The 19938-nt window shown below is 40.1% G+C and overlaps 1 protein-coding gene across 14 annotated transcripts in view; it reads left to right on the top strand.

The window, feature by feature from the left end:
* The window catches only part of CPVL (carboxypeptidase vitellogenic like), a 207788-nt gene that overhangs the window by 150872 nt on the left and 36978 nt on the right, over positions 1–19938 (top strand). The window lies entirely within an intron of this gene.

Raw genomic sequence — 19938 nt, 5'->3', positions numbered from 1 at the left:
TGTGGTGATGAAAGGATAGAGTATCTCTAGAATCTAGGAAACGCAACCCACAGTCTCTAGGAGCTTTGGCTTTGAAACATCTGCTCTTTGTACCCTGGTTCCATACTCCTTGTGATATAGGAGTTATATTGTTCTTGTTTTTCTTGAAGATTCTGAAAATGTTTTCAACCCTCTTTTCTCTGTCTGGTTATAGTTCTTGCCTTGCTTAAAAAAAAATCATTTGTGCTGTATTTTCAAAGACCGTGTGTGTGTGTGTGTGTGTGTGTCCACGCGTGCATGTGTGTGTCCTTGGATTTGAGGTTGTGTTTCTAAGTGGTCTAGAAGGTCACTGCAGTTTTAAGAGGAACCATCTGCAAGTGCCAATTCTTACTTGAACTTGTGCTTTTAAAGGTTAAGTTGCCTTTGGGTAAGGCTTAATATGCTGTGTTTAAAAGTTCACCTGGCCAGGCGCGGTGGCTCATGCCTGTAATCCCAGCACTTTGGGAGTCCAAGGCTGGCAGATCACCAGGTCAGGAGTTTGAGACCAACCTGACCAATATGGTGAAACCTGTCTCTACTAAAAATACAAAAAAATTAGCTGGACTTGGTGGTGCATGCCTTTAATCTCAGCTACTCGGGAGGCTGAAGCAGAATTGCTTGAACCTGGGAGGTGGAGGTTGCAGTGAGCCGAGATTGCGCCACTGCACTCCAGCCTGAGTGACAGAGTAAGACTCCATCTCAAAAAAAAAAAAAAAAAAAAAAAAAAAGTTCATCAAGTCAGGAAATGGTAAATATAAAGTTACATTTCCCTGTCACTTATCATTCTACAGCTCATTAAATTTCACCTAATTGCATATTCAGGATTCAGGATGTTAGTGTTTCTCAGCTTCACTACCAGACTGAAATCTTAACAACCAGGTCATGAGAGTTTTATTTACTTATCCCAGGCTATCAAAAGATCTTCCTTTAGGAATGGCAAGTTCCTGAGTAATAAATGTGACTTAGAAGTTTGAAAGGTAAATATTCCAGTAAATCTAACTCATTTTGTTAGTCATTCTAATTGCTTGTGGCATTTTCCATCATAACATTTTTTGATGGCAAAATGTTGATGGTAACAGTGGCCAGGAAACTAGATTTGATAAATGGCATGTATATCAAGAAAAATTTAACAGTTAAATGAGGCTAATTCTTCCCCTCTTAGTTGGACTTTAAGCTTCTATCAAACCATGATGGGAAAAGTCTGACTTTGTTGACTGTGAGCTTTATGTGATCATTTTTTCCCCCAAGCCCTTTGAAGACAATGAAGGGAAAACCAGTATCATTCCACAAAAACTGCTGGGAGGAGGAAGTAGCTCCCAGTGAAGCATGACTTCTGCAGAGAGGGAAGCTAACTCTAGGACATTTATTTTGTGTAACTATAGTCTATAGATAAGCAACTGCCGCATTATCGGCAAATAAAAATAGTGTACATTCGAAAACCAATTCATACTGCAGAGTTCCTTGTGAGTTCACTTTACCGGTATCTGTTATCATCCAAATGCAAGAGTAGCATTAATTTTTTTAATGAGACATGCCTCTGGGCTTTTTTGATTTTTAAGCATTTCAGTGAATAAAGGGAAAAAAGAATGCCTATAAATTATGAAATGGATATTGATTCGCCCAAACTTGCCATGCTTTCGACATCTTCTTTTGTTCATAGTTTATGTTAGATGAAATGTTCACATGATAATCAGTGTGTGTGTGTATTTTCTCTTCATTCTTTCATTAAGCCATTTAATAATATATTCTTCCCCATGAGATGGTTTAAGTTGTTTTGCTTGGTGCACACCGCCATCATGTCATCAGGGCTTTATTTTATTGTTGTTTGAAAGTGTCTCATGCTTAAAACATTAGAAAATACACTTGTGATTGTGGCTACAGGAAATGTAGAATTACTCTAGACTTACTTAAATATGGCAAGGTGAGGGTGGTTCAGAGAGAAGATAATAAATGACAATACCATTTGCTATGCAGATTCCAGAAATCTAAAAACCAGTAAGCTAAGAAATGTACATTTAAATTCAGTTGCTGTGAAGCCCAACTGGTATGAAACACAGGCAATTACATCAGTTGACTTTACTTTGAAAAGACAAATCGAGAAAGGGTGGGGAGAGGATTCTTTTCTGGATACAATTAGTAGTATCTGTTGTGTAATAAATGTCACATGCTGTAGTGGCTACTCCATCTTTATTCCTCATGTCATAATATAACAGGAGATGCAAAAAGTTGATGTAGATGTTTTAAAAGATTGGCCACTGGGAATCAGTGGGAATCCAAAGCAGTGTGTGCCCACCACCATCCAATAAAGTGTGAGAGGTTATTAGGAAGGTTTAATTTTTAAATTTAAAACAAAAGGAAATAAGAAAATAAGCTTTGCTGACTCTTTTTATTATTATTGTTATTTTGAGACAGAGTCTCACTCTGTCACCCAGGTTAGAGTGCAGTGGCATGATCTCAGCTCACTGCAACCTCCACCTCCTGGGTTCAAGCGATTCTCATGCCTCAGCCTCCCAAGTAGCTAGGATTACTGGTGCCTGCCACCACACCTGGTTAATTTTTGTATTTTTAGTAGAGATGGGATTTCACCATGTTGGCCAGACTGGTCTTGAACTCCTGACTTCAGGTGATCCACCCGACTTGGCCTCCCAAACTGCTGGGACTACAGGGATGTCACCATGCCAAGCCTGATGTTTAATGTACAGATTGGTCCTAGGGGGCTGATTTGGTCTGTGTGTCAAGGTCACACATCAGATGGTCTAGAGCCAGAATGGAAAGCCAATGCTTTTGTCTTTGTTTTTCCAGTCATCATCATCATTAGCATCATCGTGATTTGAGTCTGTTTGCCATACAGTCTGACTCCAGGCCCCATGCTCTTTCCACTCCAGTTTCCTCTTCTTTCGTGTGAGAGTGGATGACTTAATTCTGTAGCAGTTGACCCTGGTCTGTTATCAAAAAGAGAAAGCTGCATTGTCACACTTCCCATTGGCGACAGAAGCCCCAATCGTATGTTCTGGGCTCTTCCTAGGGCTTTTTCGTTGGATTTGCCTGGTCTGTGTTGTAGAAGTTGTCTAACCACCCACACTTCTGCCATGAGTCAGTCTGTGCCATCTACTTGCTTATGACTTTTATTATTATTGTTCCCAAGTCTTGTCATTGGGTAATGATCAACGCAACAGCACAGGATTACACATAAAAGCAGAAACCTTTAGCTCTGGGCAGAAGCTGCTAACACCCTCCTTGATTTCTGGCTGTCTCCTCTGCTCTTTTCACTCTGAAGATTCATGTCTGTTTCTTCAGCCTCCTGATGGTCCCCATATTTGTTACAGTGATTTGCACATTCCTTCTAAGCCTGTTTGACATTCTCTGGAAAGAAAAGGGAAAAGGATGCTTTATTCTCCCAACAGGGGAGAGTTGTGTTTTTGGAAGAAAAAAAAAACACCAAAAAACCTAATTGCAAGGTAATGGAGTGGCTTTGATGAATAGAACCATTGAGAACATGGGGCACAAAGTCTTGCACCTGACTGATACCAGGTTTTCCTGTCTAGATAAAAACATAAAGAGCACAGAGCACAGAATTTTTTTAAAAAAGGTAAAGAAAAGTAAGCTGTGTAACCAGGCACTTGCCTTCTTTTATGAGGAGATCAACTTGGTGGGAAACCTTTCACTAACTTTGCTATCTACCAGGGAGTGGGTGTGGGGATTGATAACAACAGGTGGGAATTAGACTCCTGGCAGTAGCTTTTCTGGTTCTTTGGATGTGTGCCTACTACTGTCGCTCTGAGTCCTCTTTTCAGAGAAAGGCAAAGTAACCTTTATTCAAACTGGAATTTTCTCAAGCTGGAAGGCAAGTTTGTTATGGGAAGAGGGAATGCCAATGGGTCCGCCAGCATCCAAGGAGGGCTGCACTTTGCGGAATGCTGTGCTCCCTGACCACACTAGGGCCTCCCCGTCCACTGTCCGTATTTGTTTTGAGAGCTTCTCAGCATCTCTAGGTTAACACTTTTTGCAGGCTGTTCAGCATTTCTCCTGTGATGAGGCTGTCCTGCTCTCTGCTGGCTTTCAGGACCACTTTAGCTGGGAAGGATCATTTCCTTCCCATTAGTGAAAGGGAGCAAAGCTTTCCTGTGTTACTTTTTTCCCCCTCTTCATAATCCTTAATGTATTCACTCAATTACTAGTGGTACTATTATTTTTTGTTTTGTGTTTTGTTTTGTTTTAGAGACAGGGTCTCACTGTCACCCAGGCTAGAGCGCAGTGCCATAATCATAGCTCACCTCCTGAATTCAAAAACCCCAACCTCCTGGATTCAAAAGACCCTCTCACCTCAGCCTCCCAAGTAGCTGGGACTACAGGAGCATGCTGCTGTGTTTGGCTAATTTTTTAACTTTTTTGTAGAGAGAGGGTATTGCTGTGTTGCCCAGACTGGTCTCAAACTCCTGGCCTCAAGTGATCCTCCTACCTCAGCTTCCCACAGTGCTAGGATTAAAGGTGTGAGCCATGGCACCTGGCCCATTACTATTATATTTTGAACTTAAGTGACAGTGGTAATGTTGGGGAGTGGGGAGCTGACAGAGCAAGCCGATAACAAGTAGGTTTTGCCATAGTTCCTGTCTACTGCCCTGTAATGATAGATAGTGTGGGAGTATCGGCTGCTCCTCCTCCACATGGACATAGTTTCCAATTTCCTTAATCCAACTTCATTAACCACAGACCGCTCCTCCGAGAGTGGTTGTCCTTAGAAGTAACTTCTGTTACTTTGCAGCCATTGACAAAGAGACCAATTTTCTTTCCAGTATATACCAAATCCAAGGTATAGCAGTGCTGTCCAATAGAAATTTACCAAAATGCAAGGGAAATATGTGCATTTAAATTTTCTAGAAAGTACGTGAAAGCTATAAAAGAAACAGGTGAAATCGATTTTAACAATACATTGTCCTTAACACTATATATGTAATGTCATCATATTAACTTGCAATTGATACAAAGAAATTACTGAAATATTTTACATTCTTTTCTTTGTACTGAGTCTTCAAAATTCTGTGTGTGTCTTAGATGCACATAACAATTTTGACTAGCCACATTTTAAGTGCTTGTAAGACACTTTTATTGAAGAATGTAGGTCGATACCATAGATTTAACTGTCTATAAATTAAAGCATTACTGTCTATAAATTAAAGCATTTTTTCTTTGCTCTGCAGGGCTGTTTCTTATTGGTTGGGTTGTATGCAAATATGTGTTTGTTAATTAAATACATTTAATGCTGTGGAAAAAGAAAGAAATTGGCTCCTTGACCCGCCTCCTAGTAGGATAATAACTTGGTCAAGCACATTGCAGTCATTGGAGATGACCCTTAGGTGTGACCTTGAAGCTGACCTTCTGACAGGCCAGGGTACATTCCTCTTCTGGAGAGATTTGTCTGTGGGAGTGGGCGAGCTTGCTCCTGGGACACTTTCAGTTTATTAAAATCCAGTTATTGGGCCAGGCGTGGTGGCTCATGCCTCTAATCCCAGCACTTTGGGAGACCAAGGCGGGTGGATCACTTGAAGTCAGGAGTTCAAGACCAGCCTGGGCAACATGGTGAAACCTTGTCTCTACCAAAAAATACAAAAATTAGCCAGGTGTGAACACGGGAGGCAGAAGTTGCAGTGAGCCGAGATCACACCACTGCACTCCAGCCTGGGTAACAGAGCGAGACCCTGTCTCAAAAAAAAATCCAGTTATTGATCATGGTCAGAGGAGATTCTTGAGAGGCAAGGGGATCAGAAAACAGCCATGAGAGCAGACCCTGAAACAAGAAGCAGAGTAAAGGACTGACTAGAGGGGGCCCCAGGACTTTTATATTCAAGCGAGAGGACAAGGATTATTCTGGGTCATTCTTAAAAGTCGTTTAAGTGTGCTGTTCTAGGTAGGGAGCTTTTTTCCAAAGATCATTGCGTCAGAATGATGGCTTTCTGGATCCTTTTCAATTTGGCTTTGTTGTTCCCCACTAAAAGCAGCAAAATTATTTAGAGTTAAGGTGCAAGACAGCAGAAATAATTTTTTTTGGCTGAAAGACATTATTTTATAATCGCTGGACACTGACTCAAACTTGCTGTTCCACTTCCATTCTTCTTTATTCATCTTGACAAAACCAGCCGGTAGGAGGATGGGAGGCACATGGGGCTGTTTATTCAAAGTTCACTTACTCTCTTGTCTTCCCGTTTTCTTAAAACCTGAAAGCAAAATATGTCTCTTTTGAAGAACAACTTGATTGCAGAAGTGACTACTGTTTAATTCAGTTTTTCTACCAGTCTTCTTCAAGCAGGCCTTGGGGACTCAGGCTTCCTGAGTATTACATCCCTAAGACTCTGCACAATTACCAGGAAGAAGTATGGGCAACTGAGGTCAACGCATTGCCTATGGACAGATAAAAAGGCTGCCCCCAGTCAGGGACATTTGTTAAATGTTATACTCCTCAGCTGAATTAAAGTTTTCTTCTGCAACTGAGCTTTTGGGAAACCCATGGGAATTATTGTTTATTGAGCTGGATAATAGCAGAATTAATTCTTTTCTGCTTAGGGGGAAGGCACTGGTGGGACATGCTAATTGCCTCAGTCCAGAAGAACTCCTGGCCACATTAGAGTTTGTAATAGAAGAATGATAAGTAAAGCAGCCAGAAGAGGAAGTTTGGAGGGCTGATTTGCAGGAGTTTCATTGATTTAGCATCTGTGGGGAAAATTCCTTTAAAAAAAGAATTTTTTTTTTTTTTTTTTTTTTTTTGGATTAGTGAACAGGAGAACATTCAAAACTAAGACAGATAGAGGCCAACTGGGAATGCTGTGCAGCCTGGAATAGCTTAGGCTGCTGTTCAATCATTTCCCCAAACAGGAAACCACAGAATGTTAGAGATTAAGGTCACTAGATCATTGGGAAAAGAGCATAACTTTGTCTGCAAAGTATTATGATATATTGTAAATGGGCCAGAATATAAGCATAAATCTTTCGTCTAAAAATGCAACAACAAAAATCCATCCTTCTCACAAAAGCACAATTTGCTTTCCTGTTGTGCTGAGATACCAAAGCCTCCTTCTGTGCTGTTTCTGTAATTTTCCTAATAAGTAAAGCAGGGAATGAAGTTTTGTGTTCTCTGTCAGTAACATGTGTGCTTGTTTTTTTTTTTTTTGTTTTGTTTTGTTTTTTGTTTTTTTGAGCAGCAAAAACAGATAAAGTTTAGAACAGTAAGTGGACCTCACATGATTTATTTTCAGTCTTATCCTTTCATGCTAGCAACAATGAAAATATACTAAAATGCCAATTTATATACATTTCTGTCCCTATTCTCTCAGGATGTGTTAAAAGCACAGAGTTCTTTTTTCACCTTTGATTATCATTGTGGCACTGCCTGACTTAAATTTGAAGTGAAAGTCTGAGTTTATAGAGTGGGGAATCTTTCTAGGTGTCTGTAAGTGTACTACTCTTCTGCAGGTATCTTTGGCTAAAACAGTTGGTTGCTTTATATCTGCCTTAAATTATTTACCCCTCAGAGGCATACTCCATTTAAAATAAGGGTTAATTCTCCTCTGATTCTGTCCATTAGGTCTTTACTAGGAAAAGGTTTTCTTGCTGAGTTAAACTCATGAATAAACTGCTGATTTATGTGCATCTAGAACCTGAAAATTCAATTTATGATTTGAATTGTTAAAAAGACTAGCATTTTAGAAAGGTTTAAGTGAAACTGACTTTTCTTGACCCCTCTTCTAAGGAAAACTTAAAGAATGAAAGCGTAAATTTCCCTTTCCTTTTCTGATTATTCACTGCTTTGAAAAGTTAAAAAAAATCTGATACCTTTGGAAGACAGGGGTCACATCTTTCCATACCTGTTCCCATGGTACTTAGTCCTTAGTCTCTCCATAAACATGTGTCTGTTGAATAGGCAGAGATCTCATATGAGTAAATTAAAAAACAAACAAAACACACTACATATACAAGTGAGCATGCACTCTTCTCCAACTCAGACAAAAGGCCACTTCCCTTCCATTTCAGATGGAGGGAACACTTAACCACCTGCAAATCCAGGAAGGAAGTGAAATAAATGGAGAGTGTTAGATTGAGACCTACTGATCTTTCTTTTTTACCCATGACAGAGATATGGATACAGAGAATATTTTTCTCTTCTAAGAAAAACAGTAGCATAAGCATTGAATAAATGACAACCGCCCTGTGCCTCTGTGTGTGAGGATACCAGGGCAGGGGTGGGGGGTGAGCCTCAGGGTTCCAGCTCTGCAAAGTGTTAGCTCATTGTGGCTGAGAGGAAATATAGGCCCAGCATGGTCAGATTTCCCAATATTTAAATGCTGACTGTCTTAGTGTAGGCTGCTCTAACACAGCAATATAGACTAAGGGCTTAAAAACAAGAAAAATATGTTTCTTACAGTTCTGGAAGCTGGAAATCTGAGATCAGATTACCAGCATGATCGGTTCTGGTGAGGATCTTCTCCCAGGTTGCAGACTGCTGACTTCTTTCTGTATCCTCACATGGTGGAAAGAGTGATAGAGAGCTCTGTGGGGTCTCTCTTGTGGAGGCACTAATTCCGTTCATGAGGGTTCTGCTCTTATTCCCTAATCACCCTCCAAAGGCCCCACCTCCTAATACCATCACTTTGGTTGTTAGGTTTTCCACATTCGAGTTTTGGGAGGATACAAACATTTGGTCCGTAACACTGGCATCTAAATGAAAAAACAATTACAACACAAACATGCATTCTGTAACACTGGCATCTAAAGGAAAAAACAGAACATTTGGACTAACCAAATACATCTACATGCTGAATGCAAGCCTCACGCAGCCAACTTAAAACCTCTGCACTCCAGTATATTTTTAGTTTATCCTTAGTTTATCCTTAATAAAGAGTAATAAAAACATTGGTAAAACCTGCTCTTCAGGTTATAGGAAATCTTTAGGTCTGGTATCCTATTCGCCCTTCCTGACAACTGTAGGATGTAGCTATTCCACTTTCTAGAGGATAAAATTAAAACTCAGAATGAGTAGATGACATATCCAAGATCACTCAGTGAGTACTGGTCTTGCGGGGCTGAGGCAGGGCCAGAGGTCAAGACTTCTGTTTGAAAGTGTTGGCCACTTTTATAAGCCTCTGCTGTTAGTTCTGTCCAGTCAATGGCCTAGTGCAGTTATTTATGGAGTTCTAACTCCTCCATCCTAAGTCACAATTCTAATCCATATGTAACATTTCATTTGGAAATTGTTGTACCGTTGTATACTTTATCATGCTTCAAAGGTGATAATAAGTGATAAAAGCTAACATTTTGAACATTCATTCTGTGCTTGGGATGCTGAGAGCTTTACGTGCATCATGTTTCATAAATTCTCCCGATTCATATGTACTTTTCTTATACCCCTTGTACAGATGAAGAAACTGAGCTCTAGATGGGCTAACTCAATTAAGATAATACTGCCAGTTAGTGGCAGGGGTCAGATTCAAACCCAGCCATAGAGTTTATGCTCTTAACTATAAACATATATCCTTAATGTCAGAGTCACACTTAACTTTAGGTTGGCCACTTGCTTGTGGAATTATAAATATAGAATAAAGCACCTGTTCAATGTGTTCTTATGGAGGTTAGTGACCTTAGACAGTGAGGCAATGTGGAAGAGCACTTAGAAGCACACGGTTTGGGCTCAGGTCAATCTGAACTTGAATTTCAGTCACCTGTTGGGGGATCATGGTACACTGACTTACCTCCCTGCACCTCTGCCTCCTTGTGCCTAAAATGGGATAAATAACACCTGCCTTCTGAGAATGCTGTAAAATGCTTAGCACAGTTCCTGGAACATAATAAGAAAAACAACAAGAGAGTCTTATTATTACTCAAAAGCTTCCTTTTAAAAGCTATAGTCTTTGCCACACTTTTCTAGCATTTAAGTGTGGGGAAATTCCATATGATTTTGAATTCCAGGCTTCAAAATTAAAAGTTCCTTTAAAAGAGTAATACATGAATTTATGGCTCTGACTTTCAAGAAAAGACTGAGATGCTGTGGCTAATGCATGTAAAATTAGTAGTCAAGGGTATGTTATTATTTGAAGAGCTTGAATACGTAGAGTTCAGGTTTCTCCTGGCTGGATTTCTTCTACAATTAGCCTTTTTCTTAAAGAGTAACAACCGAGTATTTGACACAAAAAGACTGTCCCTATATTCTGAAGGTTTATTTAGAAGTGCTTTGTCAAGTCTCTCCAATCATTATCAGATGATCAACTTGCTTGAGAAGGAGGAGGACCTAATACTCACTGACCTCTTATTCTGTGTCAGACACTGTGCTGGGAACTTTGTGTATATGGTCTCATTAGTCCTCATTACAATTCAGTATAGTTCTTAGCATCCTCATGTCCAGAAAAAGGGCTGAAGCTCTTGGAAGTTCACCCACATGTCTGCGGGTTCCCAGGTATGGTGTGTTGGCATGCACCGCACTGGTCTGAAGGTGTATGAGTTTGGATTTCATGGTTTTAGTGACAGAAACAACTCTGGTTACTTGAAGCATGAAAGGAATTGACTGGAAGACAGGATAGGTCTCAGAATTCATGGAAAAACGGAAGAAGTGGGGTGAAGAAAGACAGCAGATTGGGGAAAATTCTAGGGATCTAGGAAGCAAAACCAATGAGCAGACTTATCGGTGAACTCTGTGTCCCTCTGCCCGTGATTCCATTTCCAGGGAAAGAGCATTTGGGTGCCTTTACCTAGGTCATGGGCTCATCCTTTGCCAGAGGAGGCAGGACACTGTTGGTTGAGAGCTCCCAACCAGGGCTATATCCACTGAGGGTGTGAGTGACCCAAAGTACAGTTTCCAGGAGAAGGGATAGTGGACCTGGGCATGCAAAAAAAGCAGCAGATGATCACTATACAGCACCACATGAAACTGTTAAAGAGCAGAATCCATACCCTGTAATTGTCCATCAGTTTTATGGGGTACCAGGCACTGTGCAAGGCCTGGGGATGTAGCACGCACTCAGAGAGCTCCTGTTTTTAAGGCACTGCTGGTATTTCACAGCTGTTTAGCAAGGCCACTCCCCAGCAACTGTGAGTAATGCCCTCGCACACATCCTGTCCATAGAGCCAAAGTGAGAGGTGACTAAGAGATGTCACCAGGGCCAGACAAACAGAGCAAGATTGTTTCTGAACTGGAGATGTAAACTGTGTCTCATATGCAACTAACTCTCAGCTTCCAGCAGCTTTTGGTAGCATTAAATGGTTTTCTGTGGGGAGTCAATAAATGCTTGTTGGTTGGAAGGAACTTAGCTCTTTACTTAAGGAAAAATTTTAGGTAGAAGGGTGGAAGTCGGGATCTAGGACTCATTTTGGTGCCTCACAGTATCAGTTTCCATAACAGTAAAGTGGAGGCAGACAGTGAAACACTTCTCTTCCTGACCTCGTGAAGCAGTACAAGAATAAAGCCCTATGTACATGAAAGCATGTTGAAAAGCAAGAAAGAATTAATAATAATAAAAATGCTTTCCTCATCTCTGCCTTTTGACAAAGAGAAAAAAAAAAAAAAAAGATGCTTGTGGTCCAAGTCACCGAGTGCCATCTCTTGTAAATGCTTGAATTCTGGAATGAGTTTTTAAAGATTGTCTATGAACTAAAATTAAGCTTGTTACCTAGTTGTCATGAAAAAAAAAAAATGAGAGCTGGTGTGGTGGTATTTGAATTCTTACAAATTATTTCTCCAAAAGGCTCGTCTTTTGCCAAACTGAGGTGTCCAACCTCATAGCATCATTGTTCTTTGTTTTTTCTTTTTTTCATTATAAAAGCATTCTAGGCTGGGTGCAGTGGCTTATGCCTATAATCCCAGCACTTTGGGAGGCCGAGGCAGGTGAATCACTTGAGTCCAGAAGTTTGAGACCAGCCTTGTCAACATGGTGATACCCTGTCTCTACCAAAAATACTAAAAATAGCCAGTCTCATAACCTGGTCTCTAAATTAATTAATTAATTAATTAATTTTTTAAGAATTATTTTATTATACTTTAAGTTCTAGGGTACATGTGCACAACGTGCAGGTTTGTTACATATGTATACATGTGCCATGTTGGTGTGCTGCACCCATTAACTCATTATTTACATTAGGTATATCTCCTAATGCTATCCCTCCCCCTCCCCCCACCCCACGACAGGCCCCGGTGTGTGATGTTCCCCTTCTTGTGTCCAAGTGTTCTCATTGTTCAGTTCCCACCTATGACATGTGGTGTTTGGTTTTTTGTCCTTCCCATAGTTTGCTGAGAATGATGGTTTCCAGCTTCATCCATGTCCCTACAAAGGACATGAACTCATCCTTTTTTATGGCTGCATAGTGTTCCATGGTGTATATGTGCCACATTTTCTTAATCCAGTCTATCATTGATGGACATTTGGGTTGGTTCCAAGTCTTTGCTATTGTGAATAGTGCCGCAATAAACATACGTGTGCACTTGTCTTTATAACAGCATGATTTATAATCCTTTGGGTATATACCCAGTAATGGGATGGCTGGGTCAAATGGTATTTCTAGTTGAAGATCCTTGAGGAATTGCCACACTGTCTTCCACAATGGTTGAACTAGTTTACAGTCCCACCAACAGTGTAAAAGTGTTCCTATTTCTCCACATCCTCTCCAGCAGCTGTTGTTTCCTGACTTTTTAATGATTGCCATTCTAACTGGTGTGAGATGGTATCTCATTGTGGTTTTGATTTGCATTTCTCTGATGACCAGTGATGATGAGCATTTTTTCGTGTGTCTGTTGGCTGCATAAATGTCTTCTTTTGAGAAGTGTCTGTTCATATCCTTTGCCCACTTTTTGATGGGGTTCTTTTTTTTTTTTTCTTGTAAATTTGTTTGAGTTCTTTGTAGATTCTGGATATTAGCCCTTTGTCAGATAAGTAGATTGCAAAAATTTTCTCCCATTCTGTAGGTTGCCTGTTCACTCTGATGGTAGTTTCTTTTGCTGTGCAGAAGCTCTTTAGTTTAATTAGATCCCATTTGTCAATTTTGGCTTTTGTTGCCATTGCTTTTGGTGTTTTAGACATGAAGTCCTTGCTCATGCCTATGTCCTGAATGGTATTGCCTAGGTTTTCTTCTGGGGTTTTTATGGTTTTAGGTTTAATATTTAAGTGTTTAATCCATCTTGAATTAATTTTTGTTTAAGGTGTAAGGAAGGGATCCACTTTCAGCTTTCTACATATGGCTAGCCAGTTTTCCAGCACCATTTATTAAATAGGGAATCCTTTACCCATTTCTTGTTTTTGTCAGGTTTGTCAAAGATTAGATGGTTGTAGATGTGTGGTATTATTTCTGAGGGCTCTGTTCTGTTCCATTGGTCTAGATCTCTATTTTGGTACCAGTACCATGCTGTTTTGGTTACTGTAGCCTTGTAGTATAGTTTGAAGTTAGGTAGCGTGATGCCTCCAGCATTGTTCTTTTGGCTTACGATTGTCTTGGCAATGCAGGATCTTTTTTGGTTCCATATAAACTTTAAAGTAGTTTTTTCCAATTCTTTGAAAAAAGTCATTGGTAGCTTGATGGGGATGGCATTGAATATATAAATTACCTTGGGCAGTATGGCCATTTTCACAATATTGATTCTTCCTATCCATGAGCATGGAATGTTCTTCCCATTTTTTTGTGTCCTCTTTTATTTTGTTGAGCAGTGGTTTGTAGTTCTCCTTGAAGAGGTCCTTCACATCCCTTGTAAGTTGGATTCCTAGGTATTTTATTCTCTTTGAAGCAATTGTGAATGGGAGTTCACTCATGATTTGGCTCTCTGTCTGTTACTGGTGTATAAGAAAGCTTGTGATTTTTGCACATTGATTTTGTATCCTGAGACTTTGCTGAAGTTGCTTATCAGCTTAAGGAGATTTGGGGCTGAGATGATGGGGTTTTCTAAATATACAATCATGTCATCTGCAAACAGGGACAATTTGACTTCTTCTTTTCCTAACTGAATACCCTTTATTTCTTTCTCTTGCCTGATTGCCCTAGTCAGAACTTCCAACATTATGTTGAATAGGAGTGGTGAGAGAGGGCATCCCTGTCTTGTGCCAGTTTTCAAAGGGAATGCTACCAGATTTTGCCCATTCAGTATGAGATCGGCTGTGGGTTTGTCATAAATAGCTCTTATTATTTTGAGATACATCCCATCAATACCAAATTTATTGAGAGTTTTTAGCATAAAGGGCTGTTGAATTTTGTCAGAGGCCTTTTCTGCATCTATTGAGATAATCATGTGGTTTTTGTCTTTGGTTCTACTTATATGCTGGATTACATTTATTAATTTGCATATGTTGAACCAGCCTTGCAACCCAGGGATGAAACCCACTTGATCATGGCGGATAAGCTTTTTGAGGTGCTGCTGGATTCGGCTTGCTAGTATTTTATTGAGGATTTTTGCATTAATGTTCACCAGGGATATTGGTCTAAAATTCTCTTTTTTTGTTGTGTCTCTGCCAGGCTTTGGTATCAGGATGATGCTGGCCTCTTCAAATGAGTTAGGGAAGATTCCCTCTTTTTCTACTGATTGGAATAGTTTTAGAAGGAATGGTACCAGCTCCTCCTTGTACCTCTGGTAGAATTCGGCTGTGAATCCGTCTGGTCCTAGACTTTTTTTGGTTGGTAGGCTCTTAATTATTGCCTCAATTTCAGAGCCTGTTATTGGTCTATTCAGGGATTCAACTTATTCCTGGTTTAGTCTTGGAAGGGTGTATGTGTCCAGGAATTTATCCATTCTAGATTTTCTAGTTTATTTGCATGGAGATGTTTATAGTATTCTCTGATGGTAGTTTGTATTTCTGTGGGATCAGTGGTGATATCCCCTTTATCATTTTTTATTGCGTCTATTTGAGTTCTTCTCTCTTTTCTTCTTTATTAGTTTTGCTAGCAGTCTATCCACTTTGTTGATCTTTTCAAAAAACCAGCTCCTGGATTCATTGATTTTTTGAAGTGTTTTTTGTGTCCCTATTTCCTTTAGTTCTGCTCTGATCTTAGTTATTTCTTGCCTTCTGCTAGCTTTTGAATGTGTTTGCTCTTGCTTCTCTAGTTCTTTTTATTGTGATGTTAGGGTGTTAATTTTAGATCTTTCCTGCTTTCTCTTGTGGTCATGTAGTACTATAAATTTCCCTCTACACACTGCTTTAAATGTGTCCCAGAGATTCTGGTATGTTGTGTCTTTGTTCTCATTGGTTTCAAAGAACATCTTTATTTCTGCCTTCATTTCATTATATACCCAGTAGTCATTCAGGAGCAGGTTCAGTTTCCATGTAGTTGAGCAGTTTTGAGTGAGTTTCTTAATCCTGAGTTCTAGTTTGATTGCACTGTGGTCTGAGAGACAGTTTGTTGTAATTTCTGTTCTTTTACATTTGCTGAGGAGTGCTTTACTTCCAACTCTGTGGTCAATTTGGGAATAAGTGCGATGTGGTGCTGAGAAGAATGTATATTCTGTTGATTTGGGATGGATAGTTCTGTAGATGTCTGTTAGGTCTGCTTGGTGCAGAGCTGAGTTCAATTCCTGGATATCCTTGTTAACTTTCTGTCTCGTTGATTTGTCTCATGTTGACAGTGGGTTGTTAAAGTCTCCCATTATTATTGTATGGGAGTCTAAGTCTCTTTGTAAGTCTCTAAGGACTTGCTTTATGAATCTGGGTGCTCCTGTATTGGGTACATATATATTTAGGATAGTTAGCTCTTCTTGTTGAATTAATCTCTTCACCATTATGTAATGGCCTTCTTTGTCTCTTTTGATCTTTGTTGGTTTAAAGTCTGTTTTATCAGAGACTAGGATTGCAACCCTTGCCTTTTTTTTGTTTTCCATTTGCTTGGTAGATCTTCCTCCATCCCTTTATTTTGAGCCTATGTGTGTCTCTGCATGTGAGATTAGACAAATGGCTAACTAGAATAACCAGTGTAGAGAAGTCCTTAAATGACCTGATGGAGCTGAAAACCATGGCACTCAAACTGCGTGACGAATGCACAAGCTTCAGTAGCTGATTCGATCAACTGGAAGAAAGGGTATCAGTGATTGAAGATCAAATGAATGAAATGAAGTGAGAAGAGAAGTTTAGAGAAAAAAGAGGAAAAAGAAACAAACAAAGCCTCCAAGAAGTATGGGACTATGTGAAAAGACCAAATCTACGTCTGATGGGTGTACCTGAAAGTGACGGGGAGAATGGAACCAAGTTGGAAAACACTCTACAGGATATTATCCAGGAGAACTTCCCCAACCTAGCAAGGCAGACCAACATTCAACTTCAGGTAATACAGAGATCGCCACAAAGATAACTCCTCGAGAAGAGCACCTTCAAGACACATAATTGTCAGATTCACCAAAGTTGAAATGAAGGAAAAAATGTAAAGGGCAGCCAGAGAGAAAGGTCAGGTTACCCACAAAGGGAAGCCCATCAGACTAACAGCAGATCTCTCAGCAGAAACTCTACAAGCCAGAAGAGAGTGGGGGCCAGTATTCAACATTCTTAAAGAAATGAATTTTCAACCCAGAATTTCATATCCAGCCAAACTAAGCTTCATAAGTGAAGGAGAAATAAAATCCTTTACAGACAAGCAAATGCTGAGAGATTTTGTCACCATCAGGCCTGCCCTACAAGAGCTCCTGAAGGAAGCAGTGAACATGGAAAAGAACAACCAGTACCAGCCACGGCAAAAACATGCCAAAATGTAAAGACCATCGATGCTAGGAAGAAACTGCATCAACTAATGAGCAAAATAACCAGCTTACATCATAATGACAGGATCAAATGCACACATAACAATATTAACCTTAAATGTAAATGGGCTAAATGCTCCAGTTAAAAGACAGACTGGCAAATTGGATAGAGTCAAGACCCATCAGTGTGCTATATTCAAGAATTATTTTTTTAAAAAACGATGAGAACACATGGGCACATGGGGGGAACAACACATACTGGGGCCTGTCAGGAGGGTGTTGGGGGAGGGAGAGCATCAGGAAGAATAGGTAGTGGTTGCTGGGCTTAATACCCAGGTGATGAGATGATCTGTGCAGCAAACCACCATGGCACACATTCACCTGTGTAACAAACCTGCACATATACCCCTGAACTTGAAGAAAAATAAATAAATCAATCAATAAAAAGCATTCTATGGCCAGGTTGCAGTGGCTCATGCCTGTAATCCCCGGACTTTGGGAAGGAAGCTGAGGTGGGTAGATTGCTTGAGCCGAGGAGTTCAAGACCAGCCTGGGCAACGTGGCGAAACCCCATCTCTACAAAATATACAAAAAAATTAGCTGGGTGTAGTGGCGTACACCTGTAGTCCCAGTAGGAGGATGACTTGAGCCCGGGAGGTGGAGGTTGCAGTGAGCCAAGATTGTGCCATTGCACTCCAGCTTGGGGAACATAGTGAGACTCTGTCTCTTAAAAATAAATAAATAAATAAAAAGGAATTATAACCACATTTGCCAAAAACGAAACAAAACAAAAACCTAGAAAATAGCCAGTCTAAAACAATCAACCACAGTTCAAATAACTTAACTGTATTTTGATTTGTTCTTTCCCCAGGTTTGAAGCATTTTTAAATATGTGATAATTAGAGTACAAACAAGTGAAATCTCAGTTTTTCATTGATTTTTTTCATAAGATAAACATTTTTCTGTGACATTGCATAACCATCAGTTTCAATAAGCTAAGCAGCCAGGTCTCTAAGGAGTAAAAGAAGTCTCTAAAAGCAGTGGCTTTGCTCCCTTACCAGAGGCCTACAGCTGACCAGAAAGGAAAGTGAGGACATGTGTGTTCAGGGCACTGCGTGGTGTGTCGCTGGAAACCAGCTCCAACCAGCTCTTTCCTTGTTCCTTGTTTTGTTCCAATCACTATTCACAAGGGAAGTGTAGCTAAAAGCTGCATTCATCTCTGTCTCCTCCCTTCTGTCTTTAGACCTTGTTGCTTAAAATACCAGCAAGCCTCAGGGTAGGTTTGCTCCAGAGTGTCCCAGTTTTAGCACTGAATGTCTTGCTGGGCAACTCGTGTCCAGGGCAAACTGGGACAGTTGGTCACCCTACCAGGGGAGAAGTGAGATGAGTGTGCAGACATATTGGGCCAACCTGTCCCTGTCAGAGCTAAGGTCCTGCCTGGAACTTTTCTATCAGGATGTGGGTAGCCAACGTGTGCCCTTGGGCTTCAGGACCACCTCTATGCCATGCCCACCTGCTTCTCATACTCAGTCACTGGGTCCTGGGCTATCTCATCCACTCATCCAGCCTAGAGGCACCTAACTGGGGTATTCCTGTAGGGGCTCATGAGAATTAATGTGACATTTAGGTGAAAATAAGAGCTCTGGAATTCTTATGTTTAATGCTGGCCTGCCTTAAGCGTCAGCTTTGAAATCACTTCTCATGATCATTATTCTGGTTTCTTTTTTGTTGCATTTGACTTATGTGCCCTTCAGAAATACAAAATGGTTTCCTTGCTTTGCAAAGGAAGGGTTTCCATTTGTACCCAAATGTAGACCTTCTACACATCACCTGTGTGAGATTGTGCAGTTCAGCTCTTCACTGTTTTTTGGTCCAGAGAGTTGGTGCTCTTGTTATGATAAGTCTTGACTAACAAGAGAAGCAACTCAGGGATGGTCCTCATTCCACGTCAGTTCAACATGTAATATAGTGCTGTACATATAAATTTGTTTTTGCTGTAACATGGGGACTTTGCTGTTGTCCCTTAAGGATGAAAAAAACATCACATTGATTTCAAAATATAGTAATGATTGTCAGTAAAGAAAGCTGTGGGAGACACATGAGAGATGCAAGCTGCCTATAGTGTCCATGAAGAGTAAAACTAAATGGATGTGCTATGAATTTGCTGATTGATCAGCATCTTTTACACTGAATTCTAGAAGAAGAATCACTTTATGCATGATGGTCTTTGCTAATCAGCTATAATCAGGTCTTCCTAGAATGGTGAAGTAATTAAACCTTGTTCACGGGTACTGATCATGTGTAATTGTTTCCATACTGTTGGCCAAAACAACTATAGGAGGTTTTGCAGAGGCCCTAAGTACTCAAGGTCTTTGAGGTAATTTCTCTGTATAAACAGCGCAAATATTTTATGACTGGAGTTGAGTTGAATTTTTTTCACAGGCTTTAAATCTATCAGGATTTTCCTGTGGGTTTCTTCTTAGGGGAGTGGGGGTGGTGATGGTGACTGACTAACTTGAAAGGCCTCATGTTCCTGCAGTGGGGGCCCGGGGCTCTTTCATCTTAGTCTGACTGCTGTCCCACTGCTGCTTGAGGATTTGGAGTGTGTAAAAGTCCTGGACTTTTTAATTATGTTTGAGCCTTTTAAGATGCCCGCACCATAAAGGGAAAGACGGAAACATATGCAGTGAAATATTTTATATCCAATTTGAGGATTCAACCAAAGGTCTCTACCTGGGGCCAAATCAGAGCCTTCAAATAGATCAAAGGTAGCATGGAGTTGAGGCTGACCTCTTTGTTGGAGGTGGAGTGGCAATACTTTATGATAATATGTTAGTTGCATAGAAGTAGCATTAAAGTAGAAGAAAGGAGGGTATATTACTCAGATTTCCACCATCTAAATTAATTACTAACATTTTCAAACTTTGTATTCCATACATGTGAATATGTACACTGATTTTTATAGTTATAATCGTGATATACATGATATTTGACTTTCTGCTTTCATACGTAACATTATGTGATAAGCGTTTCCCACATTGCCTCATGGTTCAATGAAACATTTTTAAATGGTGTTATAATATCCTATAGAATTCCTGTACTGCTATGCATTTACCTACTCAATTATAGGACTTCTGGATTGTGTTTGAGTTTTTCATTATAAGACTCAATGAATATATATAATTTTAAAAAAATTCTTTGGACCTGTTTTCCTAGAATATATTCTACAAGTTGAAATTACT

Source organism: Rhinopithecus roxellana, chromosome 6, assembly GCF_007565055.1.
Source record: "Rhinopithecus roxellana isolate Shanxi Qingling chromosome 6, ASM756505v1, whole genome shotgun sequence".
In the NCBI taxonomy this organism is placed as follows: Eukaryota; Metazoa; Chordata; class Mammalia; order Primates; family Cercopithecidae; genus Rhinopithecus; species Rhinopithecus roxellana.
Note: the sequence above shows the minus strand (reverse complement) of the source record. Positions and strands in the feature narration are given on the sequence as shown.